General features: G+C 35.1%; 2 long non-coding RNA genes across 3 annotated transcripts in view; both read right to left on the bottom strand.

Moving 5' to 3' along the window:
- LOC130457409 (uncharacterized) overlaps positions 1 to 20,867 on the bottom strand; it is a 29,900-nt gene extending 9,033 nt beyond the window's left edge. Inside the window, exon 1 of the long non-coding RNA XR_008916598.1 lies at positions 20,531 to 20,867. This is a non-coding gene — a long non-coding RNA (uncharacterized LOC130457409). The remainder of the gene's footprint in view (positions 1 to 20,530) is intronic.
- Positions 6,804 to 11,913, bottom strand: LOC130457408 (uncharacterized). 2 transcript variants are annotated; one of them, XR_008916597.1, is made up of 3 exons: positions 9,405 to 11,910; positions 9,091 to 9,215; positions 6,804 to 7,731 (listed from the first exon to the last, which is right to left on the bottom strand). It is a non-coding gene; the product is annotated as an uncharacterized LOC130457408 (long non-coding RNA). The 2 variants fall into 2 exon arrangements; XR_008916596.1 differs by lacking the exon at positions 9,091 to 9,215 and having other exon boundaries at positions 9,405 to 11,913.
- Positions 20,868 to 21,102: the final 235 nt, after the last annotated feature.

Raw genomic sequence — 21,102 nt, 5'->3', positions numbered from 1 at the left:
AGTTGAATACTCTTATCTGAGTTCTTCATTATTTTCAAATTTATCTTTGTTTTAAAGTCAAATTGGACTTAGTACATCTGGGTAGCTTTCTACAATTATTAATTCATTAAGCCATTTATCATGGACCCTTAATTTCTTTAGAGTGAGAACTCATTGAACCTTGAACCAAATAGATTTTTACCATACCAATCAGGACCTCACATTTCCAAACCCACTTCTCTATCCACTAAGCCTCCTAGCTGTCTTCTATTAATTTTCTTTTAATATTACAATTACAAAACAACGACAACAAAAAAAAAACAAAGAGATTTTCAATATTATAATAGATATGAATTCAAAATAATAACAGATATGAATTAAAAACTATCTTCTAGGCATGCTGGGTATTCAAAGATAAAAATTAAATAGTTACTTTTCTTGGGAGTATCTTTAAATTCTCTTAAATGGAATTACAATGGGATAAATGAAAACTAATTTCAAGGAGACTGGTGGGGTGATAGCAATGGGTTAAGGTGGAGATTGAGTTAGGCTTCCCATAGGAGATGGAACGTAAATGAGCTCTGAAGGAAGATAAGAATTTGATAAGGCAAAGATTGAATGGGATTAAGTTCTAGGCATAATGATTAATCAGTGATGGAGAGACAGATTAGAGAATATAATTTGTCTCTGTCATAGAATATCTGAAGTCATTATACCTGGAAAAGCAAAATAGAGGCAGATTGTCAAAAGATCTAAAAGACAACCTGATAAGTTTGTGTATTTTCTAGGGTTAGTAGTCAGCCATTGGATTTTCTTCATCAGGGGAGTGACATGATTAGATCTGTGCTTTAGGAAAATAAATTTGTTCCTATGATGGTGCATGAAAGATGTACTGGAGATGGGAAAAACTGGTTACAAAGAATCCAATCAGGAGTCTTTGGTGTCTGTGTAAGCAAAGGGAAGAGGATTCACATGAGAAATTTTTGGAGGATAAAATGACAAGAAAAATAATTGTCAGAAAGGAAGAAAGGGGGAGAATTGAAGAATTATTCTGCTTATAAACTTAAATATCTATTAGAATGATACTACTCTTGATATAAACAGTGAAACTTGGAAGAGAGTAGAATTTAAAAGAGGTGATAAGAATCCTATTGTGAAAGGATACAGATTGAAATGACTGTAGGAAATCAGGTTGGAAAGTCTATTATGCAACTGTTGATAAAAGACTAGAGATGGGGGGGAAATACATAGAGTATTCTGGAAACTGGTCATAACATACTGATGAGTGATAGTTGAACCTATAGGAGGTTAGGAGATTGCTGAAAGCAAAATTATATAGAAAAAAGAGTCTATGACAAAACCCATGGCTTGCTTGGGACTGGAATTCAGAAAAGGGCATTTTGAAAGGCTCACTAGACACATTATCACAGGCTTTTATATTTTTATCAATATCTCTTTACTGTTCATATATTTCTTTTATATTCTCCTTTTCATACATTATTCTTTGTAATCCCCTGTTTGAAAGATGCCATAACCTGATCACACTCAAGAAACCAGCCTTCATTGATCCATTCCAGAACCTCAGTTTTTTAGCAGTGTCAAAAAGAAAGATCTTGTGAGAATTTATTTCATTTTTAGTTTTGTATCTTAAAATCTGGTACAGAGGCTGATACATATGAGGTGTTTAATAAGTGTATTAATTCATTGATATTTGCTAACCAACTTAAATGGTCATCATAACATTACCATAATTAAAACAAATAGAAAATGGCTGAATTCGGATAAAATATGGTGGTTGTGATGTTAGTGTGTACTTGTGTATATGTGTTTGTGCATGCACATTTATGCTCATAAGTGCATAGGTTCCCCTAAATACTGAAGTTGTATTTTTGTTGATACAAAAATAATTAGAATCTTTTGAATCATGGACTACTTCTTGGTCACATTATCATTTCTTACCTAACCATTCATTTTAAAAAGTAGCAAATTCAGAGAATAAGAAAAGTATTGTTTATGATTGGGAAAACCTCACAGCTTGTATTTGAGACAAGAGTTGCCTCAGGTAAAAAATATACCAGTATTGTTGAATCTGAAAAAAGCAAAAGGCTATATTATGTTTTCTTTACCCATTCTGCTACCTCGGGCTTTTTGCTCTTTTGCCATGAAGTTAAAAGAGCTTTCAGAAGAAACTACCTTTGGAAAGTGGTCTTGAAACACAGAATTTCTGAACTAGCTTAAAAGACTAATCACAAAACATTTAGAATTGCTCTGACATTGATTCAGAATTGTCAATGGGCTATAGTCCCTAAAAGAAAAAAAAAATCACACCCATTTTTATGGGCAGATGACCAAGCCAACAGGGAAGCTGGAAGTTTTTAAGGGCACTTGTTTTTCAAATATAGTTATAAATAAAGAGCAACTATTTATGGGGCTTTTAAAGTCAAATTTACCTTCTTCTTGTATCATTACATTTATCTCAGTTTTAAGAAATAGGTGGTCAGTCTTTAAGATGGGCAACATAGATATACCAAGTTAAATGTTTTCCAGAGAGTTTCTTTTCACCATCTATTCCATTAAGGAAAAAATTATGGAAAGAAAGCATTAGAAATAAATCTTCAACTCATCAGTTGACAATTTCTTCCTCCTTTTTAGAAACATTACTGTTATTAGGAGCTCCTTATAGGGTTCTCAATTTAAAAAGTACTCTATTATATTTGTCACTGCAAAAGTATAATGCACGATATGGAATCTCATTTCATGCAACTCTGTTGTTATGTTGTTATGTCTCTTTTTAAGATGGTGAATTGGAGGCCTTTAGAGAATAGAGAACAAAAGCAATTCTATTTTATGAAACACTCTCCACCCCAGGAGAGAGGGTGGGGGAAGGGAGGGTGAGAAGAGGAAAGAATGAAGGGATAGGAGGGAGGGAGAAAGGGAGGAAGAAGTGAAGGAAGGATGGAAGGAAGGAAGGAAAGAAAGGTGACTACAGAGTGCATTTTATGAACATTTCATTATGGACTGAAAAAATTCCCCCCAAAATTCTATAAGAGTGTTGGAAATAGCCTAGTACAGGCTTGCCCAAAGTTTTGTGATGCTAGCCTTCAGGTTGGTCTCTCTCCTCTCAAGTCTCTCCCCAATCCAATCTAACCTCCACTCAAACATTAGCCTGATTTTCCTAAAGCAAAAATCAAGCATCTCCCTATTACATCACATTTAAAAATCTCTTTGGATTTTAAAATCCTTCATAATCTGTCTTCTTCCTCCCTTTCCTTTCTACTTACATGTTACTTTCTTCCCTTCACTCTACAATACAGTATCTCTGGTATTTTTTCTTGTCCCCACAAAGGACACACCAATTTTAAACTTCATCTATTTTCTCTGAATAGCCCACATACACATTTTCTCTTGACTTTGTTCAAATTTCAGATAAAATCGCACCTTCTGAAGGAAGACTTTCTGTTTTCCTTATTATTATTCCCATTCCTCTCTGGTCATTTTCAATTTATTCTATGATTATCTAGTTTTTATAGAGTAGCTTACATGTTTTCTCCCCCATAACAATGCAAGTTGCTTTTTAGATCAGAGGCTGTTTGTTTTCTTCCACATTTTGTTGAAGATCCTTTGCTTAAAAAAGTTATTGGTATATAGTAAAAATTTCTTAAATGCTTTTTGACTTATTCCAACTTTTATATTCCCAAGTTTCCAATGGGAGACCACATAGTACAATGAGAAAGTACTAACTCTTGAGTTATGCACCCATTCTTAGTATGTTGTATCATAAATGGTTTTCTTTGTTTCCTACCTAACTAAAGTTTGGTACTTAGAAAGCTTTGACTTAAGCATGCTTTTACTGTGGTTTCTAGTCAAATTGTTTCAGATTTCCACTGTATCAGTAGTTCCAAACACCCAAATCCATTATAATCTGTATTGTTATATGCAAGACACTCTACAAAGTGTGTAGGCTATAAAACGAACAAAACAAAGATACAATCATTGACATGAAGTAGCTTTCAAGTTGGTGGGGAGGTGATGTGGATAGAAGGTGCAAACAAGAATATATTTAAATCTGTATTCCTGTACTCCTTAATTTGCTGATTAAAAGAGCAATCAACTTTGTGAGGAAATTTTTTCTTAGTTTTAGAACTATCTAAAAGTAAAGAGGGATAAATTTAGAGATAATGGACTTCTTGTCACTGGAGCTTTTCAAGTTCAAGTTGGATAACCATTTCTTAGGTTTTTTCAATAGAAAATTCCTGATCCAGTAGAAATTGAAATGTTGATCCCCTCAAGTCTCTTCCCACTATGAGATTTTATGAAAAAATATCCTAGAAACAGGAATAATAACAATAATAAAACACAGTACACATGGATAAATTTCTTTAGGTCTAACAAACATATATTAGGGAACTTATTTTTCTATGGAATCTTACATGCAAGATATTAAAATATCATATAAATTCAAAAAGGGCAAAATTTTTAATTTATGTCAATAAAAATTAATAACAAAGGCTTCAATCTTAAACTGAGGGTGACAACTGAATAAATTAAGGAAGATGGCAATTTCAAATACCTTTCAAGAAATTCATTTTCTCCTGGCAAGACATATAAAACATAAAGGTAACAAGGATTAAAAACAAAAGAAAACTCTAAATAAACATAAAATAGTCATTTACACTAAGATTTATTGGCATTATGAAACTAAATATCAATAGGAACAAAGCATTTAAAGCCTTTAACACCTATAGAATACTAGTCTTGATATATACTTTTGGGAAATGGGAAATGGATAATAACAGATTTAGATGTCTAGTTAAAAGCTCTATGACAGTTATTAAAAAAATACAGAGTTCATATTCCTAAGGTATAAACATAAAGAGAATACCTATTTATTGTTAAAAAGAAGAATGAAGAAAGAAAGGATAGATGTTCCCAAGTCAATGAAAAATAAGTTAAAAACTAACAGAAAGACCTTTGGAATAAAAAAGTATTTCTTTATCAAATAGTATAATAATAAGAATGTAACATTGAATTTGTTAAATGAAACTAGAAATTATTAAACTCTGGATAGAATCTATAAAATATCAAAAGAGAAATCAAAAGACTTATAACAGTGATGGCAAATCTATTAGAGTTGGAGTGCCAGACCTCACCCCTACCTTACCCACCCAGACCAAGTGCCATGCGTGTGCCCCACCAGAGACCAAGTGCCATACCCTCCCCACCCCTACTGAGTGCCAGTCACACCCCATCCCACCCGTTACCCCACACAGGGGAGAAGGTAGCTCTCCCATTAGGCTGCTGGGTGGTAAGTATTAAATTTAAAATTTAGTTTCTCTTCTAAAAGGATTATATTTTTATGAGGTTTATTAAAGATTAAGAAATAAAGAAAATACAAAATAAGATAACATGTGCCTAGGCACAGAACCCATTCACAACCACTTACTCTACATCTTGCCTGCTAGGTAGAGAGCTGCATGTGCTTTAGAAGCAGAAGCAGAGAGACCAAGTAGGCGGTACAGTAAGTTTAAATACAATTTTTGTTCTTGGCCCAGGTGAGGACTCTTGTGATATTATAGGGCATTCTGGGAAGTGCCAAGGACTTCTGGGGATTGAAGTCTGGGGTTCAAATCTCCATTTTTACATAAGGAATGTTCTCAATGAGTGTAGGGAGGGGGAGAGGGAGAGGTGTGGCCTGAGTACTCCATTCCCCTCCAACACAGCTGCCTGTGGGTCATTCAGTTTACACATTGTGCACTCCCATTATGCTGGGCAGAGGGTGGGTGATGTGAATAAATGTCATCAGGCTTGGTGGAGATAGGGAGAGTCCCTCTGTCTTTCTAGTACTGGAACTCTGGCAGAGGATAGGGCAGGGAACATGATGTCATGCCTGCAGAGTGCTCTGTGTGCCATCTTTGGCACCCATGTCATATAGACTCACCATCATTGTCCTACAGCAACATCTATACAAACTCAGCCAACAACATAAACAGATTAATATCACTCAAATGACTAAGCCATTATATTTTTAGGGAAAAAGAGGGGTTGATGATTATGAAGTCTGGATCATACTCTCTCATCAACAGAAAAGATAAAAAATTAATCTTTAAGTAGGTCAGATTTAGTGATCAGTACAGATTATGCAAAAAAGCAATAGAAACTATGCAATAATGTTTCAGCCTGAAAAAATTTAATAGCTATCAATATCTAGAAAACACAAAATGATTTCTATAATTTTAAATAAGAAGCTGCTATATTTCATGGATTGACAGACAACAAATTCTCATCCTGCAAATAGGAAGCATAAAATATCCTTGAAAACTCAACCAATAAACTTTACTAGAATAGAAAATTTCCATAGAGCAATTACTGGTAGTGATTCAGAAATAACATTAATCCACAAAAATTTAAGAGAAAATTTCATATATTTCTCCATGCCAGATAGTCATAGAATACCACTTCAGGTTTCTCTTACCCAGCTTAAAATGTCAGTGACAGTTTGGGTCTGAGGGATGGGTGCTATTATCTTCAGATTTATAGAGATAACTCTTCTGATATCTCATCGCCTCATGGGCCATGACTATTATACTTCCTTTGAACAACTAAGCTATAGATTTAGTTCTTTCTCAAAGGTACTTATTCACAAGAAATTAAAATATCAGTTATTAAGAATTTCTCCAAATACCAAGAGCTAGCTCTCCTTTGTGTATATCAAGAGACTAGGGTAAAGGAGAAGGGACAAAGCGTGTGCATGAACTTAAGTAAAAGTATTAAGGAGATATTCATTTAGGGAACAAAATCTGCCAAGGCAAATTATTACTCCATACTTGAAAAAATTTTATCTGCTTTATTCAAATTGTTCAGGAAGTACTTTTATTTCATCCTATTCATCTGGCTGGATTTTTTGCAAGGTTCAATATCTCTACAAGACCAATGTTTTATCTGGGCTTGTTACGCTTAGGGCTACATGACCAAATTGCAGCTGGTCTAAGTAAAGCAGGTCACTTGGTGACTATATTCAGTCATGTGGGAAACAGTATCAGGTAAGATCATCAGTATGGAATGGGTAGGTTGTTGAGTTGCAGAGTTCTTTGGGCTGTCTCTTTTGGATAAGAGGATACAGTGGCTTCTCCAGGCTCACTTTTTTATTGATAAGCTATAATTTTGCTTTATTTTGATTTGTTTTGTTTCTTCCACTTTCAATAACAAGTTTGGCCGAGTGATCCTGTATTCTCTTTAACAACAGAGTTATTATGATTTTTTCACCTAAGTGATATTGACCTCTTTTAGGTAGGTCAGCAACTGACTCATAGCTTGGATCACCAAAAACCTCTTCCCTTTGATTCTACAGCCTTCATTCATAGTTCTTTTGTTATCTCCTGGGTTCTCCAATCTGCTTGTTTTTAGGCTCAAAGGTTTCTTCCTTAAGTAAATCACTTCATCTTCCTTTAGGCTGCTTAGTTTCAATTCAGTCAGTTTTATTTCTCATTCGCTTTTGGGGATCCCATAGCTGAGAGGCTAAAGTTAAGAGTTATCTATGGATCTTATTCTCTAGAGGCTGTCTCTAGTCTCTTTGTATACAATTGAGGCATTCAAGCCTCTTACTCCTCTGGATAAGAAATGTATGTTTTTCATTTGAAGGCTTCCTACTTTATATTGCAGATATTCATTTTTTTTGAAGTCTCATGGGGCACTCCCTCTTTGGGGAATTATTTCCAAGCTGTTTGCCACAGAAAGCTTTCAAAATATAGTAACCTAGCAGAACAAAAAGAGGTACCAGTCATTCCTATTTTATTGTCTGCTATTGGAGATACACTTGAGGTGCTTTTAGTGAGCTGATAAAAGGTATTAGAAATAAAGGAGGGGGGAGGTCATACCTCTAGCAGGATAAAATGGAAAGATAATTAAATCTGGAGTCTATGTTCTGTGTCCAAACCATACCACCCTAACTACTACCACCTTTACCTACTACCTATTTGAATTTGGACAGGTTGCTTCATCTCCTTAGGCTATAGTTTCTCCACTTCTAAAATAAAAGGATGACAAGAGATGATCTGTGATTCCTGTAAGGGCTAGAATGTAAGGGGTCAATATAAAGGGTTGGAGTACATTATTTAATAGCAGGGTTTCCAGGAATGTAATCAATTCCAAAATGATTTATTTTAGTAATTTGTTTATACAAATAGAGGGAAAGTGTGAAAGTAGAGAAATGAGAAAGAGGGCAGATTAAGAAATCTAGTTTAATGAGCTGGATTATTGCTCAAGCCCTGGCTTTACTCCAGCAGGGCTCCAGAAGCCCCAGCCAAGGCCTAAGCACCAATTAACAAATGGTTTAGCCAAGAGATATCCTCCCAGTCAAGGTGCCCTCCAGAGACTAGTACCTCCAGGAAAGCCAGGGAAGGGAGTCAGCCTTTTCCACTCACTCACTCATTTGGTAGTTGTAAGGGAAAATAGAAGCAGTCCAAGGACCTCAGCCAAAGTTCCTCCAAGGTCAAGTTGAAGGCAAAAGACCTCTTCACAGGAAGCTCTTGGCATTTTTAAAGACCCTTCCTTTCATCACTTCCTCTGCCTTCCTTTCATTTTACTTATACTAATTAAAGCTAAAGCTTTGCTTAGGACTGCCTAGGGGGAAGTCAGTTGATTCTGATTCATCACCCAGTATTGCACATGTGGTTCACAGACGTCCCCCACTCAAGTATAAATAGTGTGTACACACTTCTGGTTATTAAATCTAAAAATGGGCAGGGGAGAGTTAACCCCATCTTCACATTCCCCTTCCCAATCCAGTTACAGCTACTCTGAGAGGTATAAGCAAACATACAGAGTTGGGAAAACTGAGGATCTTAACAAGTTAACAAGTTGTCATAGTACCATATATTTTAGAATTAGAAAGAATGTTAGGGTCAACAAAGCCATTCATTTTACAAATGAAATAACTCAAGGTCAGAGAGGAATTAGGTGGCATATTGGATAGTGTCCTGAGCTTAGAGTCAGGAAAATTTGAATCCCAATAAGCACTGAGACACTTGTGAGCTATGTAACCCTGGATAAATCACTTAACCTCTTTCAGCCTTAGTTTTCTAAATGATAAATATAGATAATGAGAGCACCTACCAAATGTTGTCTGAAGTAAATTTCTCTCTTTTCAGTGTTGCTCTATTAATGTCATCTCCTACTGATCTGGAAGCCAGATACTACTGAGAAAATTGAGCAATAGAGCAGCTACTGGAAAAGGGAAGCTAAGAGTCAAAAGACAGGAAATAGAGCTTAGTTCCCAGGACTGCTCCATCATCCCCCCTTTTGAACCCATCCCCCCTGCCCACCCCAGCAGAGACCAAATGGAAAGTCATGGTTGATTGGTTCCTGATATGTCCTGTGAGAGTTAGTGGGCAGAGAAGGATTTTCTAAGAAGGTGAGGAGGAAGTTACCTCTTGATTTGGGTGTTGATGATGCTGGCTGAAACTGCATCTGAGTGGTGAGTGTAGCAGTAGGCCATTCTGCTGATCTCAGGATAATCAGCTAAGGTAGCAATAAGGAAAGTCCCCTTCAGCTCCCTCTCCTACTTTTCCCTCTTCTTCCTGCTACTTTTGATTTAATAAAATTATTCATCTACAACCAGTCTCCTAATTTTAATTCTTACACTATATATCATAGTTGTTGTGAGGATCAAATTGAATAATATTCTTAAACCATTTAGCATGGTACCTTACACATATTAGGGAGTGAAAAAAATATTTAGTCTCTTTTTCCTGAGGAAATTCAGTCTATCTAGTTACACAATAAATAAATGACAGAGCCAAGGTTAAATATATCTCCTAGTTTTAGCTCACATTGGCAAAGAGTTCTAGTGCAAGGAAGGATACTGGATCAGGCAAAACAAAATTTCTTAGATAGTGAGATAAAGTAACATGAGAAGCTATCCAATAAAATCCTTTCAATTTAGGAAATTGAAACCCTTGGAATCTAACATTGACATTAATATGTTAAAGTTCTGTTGAAAAACTCTAAATAGGAAAACATAATATTAACATTTGTTACTGTAGTAAGCAGAGAAAAGATTATATTTGATCTGCATTTGATTGACAGGGGCATGTGACACAGAATCACATGAGAGCCTGGGTCAAGATTCTAAGGGGATTGAGGTCCCAACTGAAACCAGACTTCTTGGTGAAGCTTTTCGAGGTAGCTGTGATTTCCACCTCTCTACAAGATTTCTGGCCTTTGTGAGCTACCACCTAATAGAGAGAGAGTTGAATGGGTTGTTGGCAGCTAGATTGAAAACCAAAGCATAACCATCAAATCTCTTCTGGACCTGATTTGGACTTTACCTCTGTGATCTTGGCCCACTTCTGGACTCAGTTTGTGAGGTTCTGTTTGGGGGGAACTTGACCTTTAACTCTGAATCCTTACTGTAATCATTACCTTTAGCCATTTCCCAAAAGCAAACACAGGTGCACGGGACTTATTCAAGACAAAACAACAGATCACACTTAGGGGAACATGAGCAAAAAAATCAGGGAGCTTAATTTTCATAACTGGTTTCATCCAATCAAATTCAAATATAAGGTGACATATCCTAGGGAAACCCACAATATACCATAAGGGATGTACAACATCTACTCCCACATTAACAATAAAATTGTGCCTAACATGTATATCAACCATTAAAGACAAATTAAGAACAGTATAGGTGGTATTACAATGTTCAATAAACATACAATATACAAGTTGTTATAAAATTACAAAAATATAAATTTTTTTTTCAAAATGATTGCTCCAAGGTGGTTGCTCCAAGATGATCACCGGAAGCACATCTTGCAGTCAAAATGGCTCCCCATAGGCAAGCCAAGCCCTAAGAATTCTGTTAGGCCTTCCTCCTGAGCTCCTGGCAGCTCAGAGAGGTTTTAGAATGTTGGCTAAACTGAACTTTCCCTAAGTAAATTTTCTACACTTAACTTATAATTAAACATACAATTAATAATAACTAATAACCTAGCTGGCTCTGCCAACTGTTATTGTGGGATTGTTTAGGGGGAAGAGACAAGAGGTAAGCATCTAAATATTTTAAGTTTAGTGATGGGGAAATGGATTAGGAATGAGGGTAACAAAGGAGAAGGAAATTTTTTAATCTTATCCCCAAACTAATTTCCCTTAAATATACTCCTATTTGCTAAGTTATCTAAGCTAAATAAGTTAAGATTCCCTCCAAATAGAACCTCACAAACCGAGTCCAGAAATGGGCCAAGATCACAGAGGTAAAGTCCAAGTCAGGTCCAGAAGAGATTTAATGGTTCTTCTTTGGTCTTCAGTCTAGCTGCCAGCAGCCTGTTCAAGCCTCTCTCTCTTCCAGCTCATATCTCACAAGGGCCAGAAATCTTGTAGAGAGGTGGAAATCACAGCTACCTCCAAAAGCTTCACCAAGAAGTCTGGTTTCAGTTGGGACCTCAACCCCCTTGGAATCTTGACCCAGGCTCTCATATGATTCTATGTCACATGTCCCTGTCAATCAAATGCAGATCAAATGCAGTTTTTTTCTGCTTATTACATTATTCAGTTTCCTTAGAATGTCTATTAAACTTGTTTTCATTTATAACATTACAGTATATATTCTGTGATCTTATTTTACTCTCTGTCACTTCATACAACTCTATGTTTCTCCTATTTGTCCTTTTTATGATGTAATAACATTCTAATACATTCATACATTACAATTATAAGCATTCTTCTAAACAACACATAACCACTTTCTCTCCAGATTTCTGCTAAGTGGGTTCATTGCTAAAAGATTCTAGCTCCCATTATTTAATTTAGTATAAAACTATATAGTTCATAACTTGCTTCCCTTCCCTGTTATACCCTACAGTAGTGATGGCAAACTGTTTAGAGATGAAGTGCAGGTCCCACCTCCCCCCATCCCACTCCCCAGACTGAGTGCTATGCTTCTTCCCTCCCAGAGACCATGTGCCCTGCCCCTCCCTCCTACCAAGTGCCAAGTGTGACCTACCCCACCTTACCCAACAAAGGGAAGGGAGAAAGCACTCCCATCATCAGGTTGCTAGGCAGAGGACCAGGTGAAGTGAGGATGTCCTCAGTGAGTGAAGAGAGGAGGGCAGTGGCTCCACTCTCCCCCAGCTCCTCTACCTGTGAGCCACCTACTTTACCCACTGTGCACTCCCCTTGGGCTGCTGGGCAGAGGAGTGGGTGATGTGAAAAATTATTTTCCAGGCATAATGGAGAGGGAAAAAGGTGCAGATCTTTCCAAATCCTTTGCCTTTCTAGTAACAAACTCTGGAGAGAAGAGAGGTGGAGGGTGGCTATGTATCCTCTGTATGCCACCATTGGTACTCATGCCATAGGTTCACCATCACTGCCCTATAGTGTCAATAAGGCAGTGAGGATTTATCCATCCTTAGGAGCCTTTACCTATTACATCACTGCATGCTATTAATATACTACATAAATAAACAAAGTAAGAGACTTTGTCTCTGTAGTTAGAAATCCTGGACTGATGGAAGGAAAAATATAAAGACCTAGACTTGTATTGAATAAAAGTACACTAGAGAAATAGAGAATAGGTAATTTGACAGTAATTTGTTAAAAAAAATACCCTGCTAATTTAGGTTGAATAAAAATTTAATGTAAGCCCATGAATGACATGGCTGCCTAAAAGGTTAATGTACTCTAAGGCTGAATTAATAGAAATACAATGATCTAGAGAGGTAATTACTACACTGTCTACTGTACTGGTTCTAGGAAACCCAAAAGCTTATAATCAAAACTACCAAAAAAATTGTTAAAATCTTTGCTGTCCTTAGTAAAATCAAGATCAGTCAACCAAATGCCAGGAAATGTTTTCAGAAGTATTTGAAGAACATATTAATTATATCCACTATTAGTAATTTAAAGAGTGTATAGCTCTGGAGCCAGAAGAAATCTTAGAGGTTAAATTCTCTCACCAATTAATTAGTTATTTAATTTGTGAGGTTGGGACTGAAAAATTCTATCCTAATTAAAATAAACACCTAAACAGTTCAATTGAAACAATTGATCAAACAAAAAATTAGGTAAAAATAATTTTGAATAGATTTCCAAGAAGTGACAGGCTTTGAATAGAAATGATTCCATAAAGAAAATAAATTATTTTTCAAAATTGTTCAAATGTCTTCTCCATAAGATAGTGAGTTTCCTGAGGATAAATATTTTTCTTTCCTTCCTTCCTTCCTTCCTTCCTTCCTTCCTTCCTTCCTTTCCTTATTGCTTAGTATTGTACCTTGCATGTTGTAGACTCTTAAAAAGTATTGAATAAGTGTCTGATTTATTTATGGGATAAAAGAATCAAACATACCTCTGGGTCTATCTAAAACATAGCTGACTAGTTGAAAATCATACATTCCTACACCTGGCTGGCCTAGTCATGCTCTGTCCAAAATCCTACACTTTGAGAAGGAATTACTTGGGGGATATGAGGAAAAGAGAGAATTTCTTTCTCCCTTTATTACCAAGGAATTGTAAGCTCGTGATATCCAGCAGAGTCATCAGAAACCTTCCCTCCTCTCGACAAGGTCTGGGAGCAGCAGTTGCTGAATGCAGTGTCAGCATCAGGCAATTAAAGACACATGTAACACATGTTACTTGTAACCTTCCTGAACATGACAAATCATTTCTCCTTTAGTGGTCTCATTTTCTTCATTTGTAAATTGAAAGTTAAACTAGATGTTCTGTGATATATCTTCCAGCTCTTAATCTATCCTCCTTTGAAGAACACATAAAGGTTTCTACTAAGACATGTGAAAAAAAAGTTAAATTGGGTCAATAGAGTGAGAGCAAACAAAAACAAAAAAATTATCTATCTCTGGATATGATGTGTGGAAAGTATTTTCACTTTGTGGAAGAGAAAATGGAGGCAATTAACTAGAGAAATCAAATGAAAATGCATATTTCCTTAAAATGAAGAATTATTGAAATAGTCATATGGTTAAGGGGAAAATATTTTGCTTTTCTTTTAGCTTTTAATCATATGAGTTATTTCCCAAATTTTCACTGTACTCACTGCATCTCTATCCATATTAAAATAAAATTTTAAATTTGATCCCATCTCCTCAGTCCTCTATGTTCTTTTTGTGTGTCCTGTAGGGAAGAAAGGACTTGATAATTGGAATGCCTGAAGACCAGAATTATCTTGACTATGTTGTACAGTATGGATGGCCTTTGATCGGTGTTACAAAGAAAAAGAATTCCAGAACCATAGGAACTAATTCAGAAACCATTCTTACATGGGATAGATGACCTTACTTGGTAACAGGATCTCCTTAAAAGTATTTGTATAGAAAACAATAAGCTTCTGCATGATGTTTCTTCCTCTAAATAATCACAATGGGAAAATTAAGATGAATAAGTCTGTATATTTTTTTAAAAAGCTTATTTTGAGAGCAAATTTCTAATGGTCTTTTTTCTGCTTTTGTTATAGATGTTTTTATTAAAATAGTATTTTTACCTGTTGCACTAAATTTGTCACTTGTTTTTACCTTGCACTAGAGATGAAGAAGCAATAACCTGAGTTCAAAAAAGTATTTCAATCATTCATTCAAACAATCAACAAGTATAAACCAAGGTACAGCATTAGGCACTGTGGTATATACAAGGACAAATTAAAGCATAGTTCCTTTCCTCAAAGAGATGGCAATCTAGCAAAGAATATTTGATTTTAAAAAAGAGTTGTTGATAAATTTTATTTTTATATCTATTTCATTTCCACATATATATATATATATAGATATGTGTGTATATATATGCAGGCATATATATTTCCTCCATCCATTCCCAGTCTTCTATCCCTTGTAATAAAGAAAAAAAGATATAGAGAAAATATACTTCAGTAAAAGAAGCAACACTTCAACTGTCTGACTATATATATATGTAAATATATATGTATATGTGTGTGTATATATATATATATATATATAATGTTTCAAATACATTGTCATAAATACCTGCAAAGGAGGGAATAAGGTACATTCATTAAACTTTAGGGCCAGGCTTGACTATTATAATTACATTGCATACAGATCTAACCATGACCTCCTTGACACAAAATAAACACAAAATACATGCAGGGCTTTCTATTGCCTCTAGAATAAAATATAAAATCATCAACCATACATTTCCCTTCACAGTGTATATATCACTTGCCTTTGCAGTTTTATTTGATAATAATTTCCTTTATTTGCTGGGAGTCATCAGGTCATGATGCCTTGACAGAGTCACGTGTGGTAGCTAAGGAGGCCACAGAGTGGCCTTTGGCAAGATGTGATTGCTCACTCAGTCCCCCTTGCATGACCTCTCTCATCAGTGCCCCTTCCCTATGGAATTGATATGATTACTATCCCCCCTAGTCTCAGAAGGAATAATACAAGATCAAAATACCTGTACCCTAATTCCCCAAATCATCACCAAAAGATCAGACCCTCAAATCCAACCCCAAAAGACTATCATGGGTTAACTTTTACTTAGGTACATAAATCCCAGCAAAACTGTAGTTACTAGCCAAGTCCAGAACTTTCTCACTCACAGAAACTTATTCTCATGAAGGTTCATACAAATCAATCATAAAGGCCCATAAAAAATGTACAGGTACACCAACCTTCAATATGCCTCAGTGACTCTACTTCACAAACCAGTAACTCAGAAACTCCCTAGTAAACCCTGAAAAATGACCAGTCTAATATTAAATCTGTATTGTGTTCCCAGTACCCCTCAACTTCAATGATATGATTGTTGAATTATCTTTTAAGAACTTCTGATTAATTATTCCATTTTATTAAAAGTAATAAGTAAATTTCCTTGATTGTTTGTAAGCTCAAAACTTCTCACAGGATAATGAGAAAATTAAGCCACCTGTGACAAAATCATTTATCTTGTGTGGAACTTTTATGCTGTCAAGAATCTGTAATCACAATACAAGAATTTAGAATGTTAATCAAGTGATTTGTTAAAACTTAATGTATTGCTTTTTCAATTATCTTCCTTTAGACATGTGTGTTATGTAATGTATCTGTGTGCCAAGAAAATGGGTATAAAAATAAAAGCCAAGTCTGGGGATGGTGGAGCAGCTATCAGATGCAAAGGATTGCCATGGCCTTAAAGATACAGCTGTCTTCCGTTTGTTATTTTCTTGACTGATCATTCGCCATCTGTTGGGAACCCCTTGAGTCCCTAGTGAGGCTGGACCTTGCCTGTGGCATTTATTCAAATTCTTTCATAATAGATTGACAGAGACAGATAGATTGACAAACAGACAGACAGAGAAAGAAAGAACAGTACATGGCATTCAACTTCTCATCTCTTTGCCTTTGTTCAGGTCATTTTTGATGTCTGGAATTTGCTTCTTTTGATTCCTAGAATTCCTAATTCTCTCAGGTGAAAGATCCAGTACCAAAAGCTATTCCCAACATTTTGTATTCCCCTATCCCCTTTGAAAATGTTTTGTATTTTTGTATATTTTTTATTTTTCAACATAGGTATATGCTTTCATTCTTTCAGTATGGAAGCAAGTTCCTTGAGAAAATATGTTGTTTTTGTTTAGCTTTTGTAACATCAGTAATTGTGTGCCTTGCATGTAGTACTTATTTTTTTCAAGTGCCAATAAATTTTTCTTTTAATCAGTCAGTTCTTAGTATCCCTATCTTGAACAACAACAACAACAACAACAACAACAACAACAAACTATGCAAATTCTTCTTAATATAACTACATATCCTGGCCAAATAAATCCCAATATTTACCATGTTAAAAAATGAATAGATCTGGATCTGCGTCAAGATGGTGTCTTAGGAATAGCAAAAATCAATTCCTGTGTGAATATTTCCACACTAATCAAAAACAAATAGCTTCAAAAGGTACAGAAAACCAAATCCACCAACAACACAGAGCTACAGGACCCTCCTGCTTGATTAAACTTAAAAGGCACACAGAGAAGGTTGAATTTCTGGGTATAAGGGAAGGAAAGAAGGAAGGTTTGAATACCCCTCTCCCATCTACTGTGCTGAGACTCAGGAAGGCAAGAGGATCTTAAGGAAAGGGCTCCAACTGGGACAGACTACCTTATTACCACAAGTACACACAGCTTAGGGCTCTGATCACAGCTGTCAAGGAGGTAGCTGGTAGAGAGGAGCAGAGGAGAGGGCAAGCTGGTAACAGCCTTCAGCCACCAAACCTCAACCTTAGACCTCTGTTCCTGGAAGTTTTGGACTAAGGGCTCATTCAGCTCTGCAAATCAGCTCAACTGGATTAATCAAGTATATGAGCAGAACAGAGAAGAATACTGTAGAAGGCAACGAGTTAGCAAGCAACCAGAGGATCAAGTGTATAGCCCACAAGGAGGGGGAAAAAAGAAAAAAATACATATAAATAAATAACAGAAGAAAAGAAAAACACTATGATTGAAAGCTTCCATTCAGAAAATCAACAAAGAAGAGATGGAACAGAAGCAGACCAAGGAACAGTAATCAAAACCTAAGAAACTACAGTGAACTGGATTTAGGCCCTGGAAGAGCTCAAAAAAGAATTTCAAAAATAAATAACACAGGCTGAAGAAAATTGGGAAAAGAAATTAAAAAGCAAAATAGCTCATCTGGAAACAGAGACACATGAACTAAAACAAGACAATAGTGTCTTGAAAGCCAGAATTGACCAGCTAAAAAACAAGGCAAGAGAGAGAGAGAGAGAGAGAGAGAGAGAGAGAGAGAGAGAGAGAGAGAGAGAGAGAGAGAGAGAGAGAGAGAGAGAGAATGATTTAAAAAGAAAAATAGTTAAAAAGCAAAAGGAGAATCAAAATCTGGCCTTTTGAAAATTAGAATTGAACAACTAGAAGCTAATGATTTCATAAGCATCAAGATTTTATAAAAAAAAATCAAAAGAATGAAAAAAATAGAAGAAAATATGAAACATCTTTTAAAGAAACGACAGATCATGAAAATAGATCCAGGAGAGAGAATTTAAGAGTTATTGGGTTACTTGAAGGCCATAACAACAACAACAAAAAAAAACCCAAGTCTTGACATCATATTACAGGAAAATATCCAAGTGAACTGCCCTGATCCACAGATCACTTCCTGCATTAAATCGCCAATTAAATCCCAACAATTCCCAGGAACATTATGTCCAAGTTCAATAACTCCCAGATCAAGAAGAAAATACTACAAGCAGCTAGAAGGAAAAAAAAATAAATGTCAAGTGGACCCAGTCAGGATCACACAGGACTTGGCAACCTCCACATTGAAAGTCTGGAAGGCTTGGAATATAATATTCCAGAAGGCAAGGAAACTGGGTCTACAATCAAGAATCAACTACCAGCAAAACTGACTGTATTCTTTCAGGAGAAAGTGTGGTCATTTAATAAAATAGAAGACTTCCAAGTATTCCCAAAGAAAATACTAGACTTGAACAGAAAATTTGAAGCCAAAATACAAAATTCAAGAGAAGCATGAAAAGGTAAACAAAAAAGAGGCAAAATTTATAGGCTTCAATAAAGTTAAAGGCCTTATATCCCTATATGGAATGATGATGATGATGATGATATACATACATATATATGTATATAAAACTCTAAAATAATGTTAAAGTAGTTAAAATGAGACAAAATATATCACATAAAGAAATGCTAGGGATGGGGATAGGGGAAACCAAAGGATGGAAAGGAGGAACCTAATACCTAAACCATATTCTCATTGGAATTGGCTCAGAGGGAGAAGAATAGCCAAACTTGTTGGGGTGTAGAATTATATCATATTCTATAGAAAAGTATAAGGGGAAGAAGAAATTGGATGGTGGGGAGGAAAGAAATACAAGGGATGGAGAAACTAGTGGGGAGGTCATCTAAAAAGTCATATAGTAATAAGGAAATAAGAAGGGAGGGATAAGGGGAGTAACATAACAGGAGAGGAAAGGGGGGAGATTGACTAAAAGCAAAACCCTGGAGGGAAGGGAAAGAATAAAAGAAGTAAGATTAGGATTAAAGAAGGAAGGTAAATGGAAGGGAAAACCCAGAGGGTAATCATAACTGTGAATGTGAATGGGATGAAATCACCCACAAAATGTAAGCAGATAGCAGTGTATTAACATCAGAAACTTAATGTATGTTGTCTAAAAGAAACACATCTGAGGTAGGTAGATACTCACAGGTTAAAAGCAAGAGGCTGCAGCAGAATCTATTGGGCTGAAAATAAGACAAAGAAAGCAGGAGTAGCAATCATGATCTCAGAGGAAGCTACAGTAAAAATAGATTCAATTAAAAGAGACAAGGAAGGACACTATTATCTTTATAAAAGGTAACATAAATAATGAAGAAATATCAGTACTCAACATATATGTACCAAATGATACAACTGCCAGATTTTTAAAGTAGAAATTGAAGGTTCAAGGAGGAAATAATAGTACAATCATACTATTGCAAGACTTCAACCTTCCCCTATGAGAATAAGATACATGCAACAAAAAAAATAAAAGAAGTAAGGGAAGTAAATTAAAAGTTATACAAATTAGAGCTAATAGATGTCTGGAGAAAACTGAATAGAGACACAACATAATTTACCTTCTTTTCTGCAAAACGTGGTACATATGCAAAGACTGACCATGCAGTAGGGCATAAAAACATTGCAAACAAATACAGAGAAGCAGAAACAATAAATGCAACTTTCTCATCTCATAATGCCGTAAAATCATAATTAATAAGGGTTCATGGAGAGGCAAATTTAAAAGGAATTAAAAATTAAATAATCTAATTCTACAAAGCTGGCAGGTCAAAGAACAAATCAATGAAACAATTTCTGATTTCATTGAAGAGAATAACAATGAGGAGACAATATATCAAAATCTATTGGTTTCAGCCAAAGAGGTACTCAGAGAAAATTTATATCCTTGAGTGCCTATATCAACAAATTAGAAAGGAGGAGATTAATTAATTGGGGGCATACAACTTTAAAAAAAATTTTAGTAAAAGAAAATAAAAGAAAATAATTTAGTAAAAGAAAATAAAAACCCAGATAAAAAATAAATTGGAAATCATAAAAGTTAAAAGAGGAATTGATAAAATTTAAAATAAAGAACTATTGAACTAATAAATAAGACTAGAGGCTGGTTCTTTGAAAAAAAACAAATCAAAAAGATAAAGTTTTGGTTAATTTAATTAAGAAAGAAGAGAATCAAAATAACAGTATCAAAAATAAAAAAAGGGTGATATCACCTCCAAGAAAAAGAAAATTAGGACAAATATTAAAAGCTATATAAGAGTTCTTATATGACAAGACATATGACACTCTAGATGAAATGGATAAATATTTACAAATTATAAATTGCCTAGATTAACAAAAGAAGAAACAGAATACTTAAATAATCCCATATCAGAAAAAAGAAATTGAACAAGCCATCAAGGAATTCCATAAGAAAAAATCCCCAGGGTCAGATGGATTCACAAGTGAATTCTATCAAACATTTAAAGAACAACTAACTCCGAAATTGTACAAACTATTTGACAAAGTAAGCAAAGTAGGAGACTTACCAAATTCTTTTTATGGCACCAATATAGTACTGATTTCCAAGCCAGGAAGACGAAAAACAGAGAAAGAAAGGTATAAATGAATCTCCCTAATGAACATAGATGCAAAAATCTTAAATAAAATGCTAGCAAAGAGACTACAACAAATTATTACAAGGATTATTTAGGATGACCATATGAGATTTATACTAGGAATGTAAGGTTCATTTAATATTAGGAAAACCATTCACATAATTGACTATATCAAAAACCAAACTAATAAAAAACCATGTGATTATCTCAATGGATGTGGGGAAAGTCTTTGACAAAATGCAACTACTGAAAACACCAGAAAATTTCAGAATAGAATGACCTTTCCTAAAAATAATAATAAACAGTATATATTTAAAACCATCAGCAAGAATCATCTATAATGGAAACAAGTTAGAAGCCTTCCCAGTAAGATCAGGAGTGAAAGAAGAATGCCTATTATCACCTGTGTTATTTAATATTGTACTAGAAATGTCAGGAGTAGCAATTAGAGAAGAAGAAGAAATTGAAGGTATTAAAATAGGCAATGAAGAGATTAAATGATC

The sequence above is a fragment of the Monodelphis domestica genome, chromosome 2, assembly GCF_027887165.1.
Source record: "Monodelphis domestica isolate mMonDom1 chromosome 2, mMonDom1.pri, whole genome shotgun sequence".
NCBI classification, from domain to species: domain Eukaryota; kingdom Metazoa; phylum Chordata; class Mammalia; order Didelphimorphia; family Didelphidae; genus Monodelphis; species Monodelphis domestica.
Note: the sequence above shows the minus strand (reverse complement) of the source record. Positions and strands in the feature narration are given on the sequence as shown.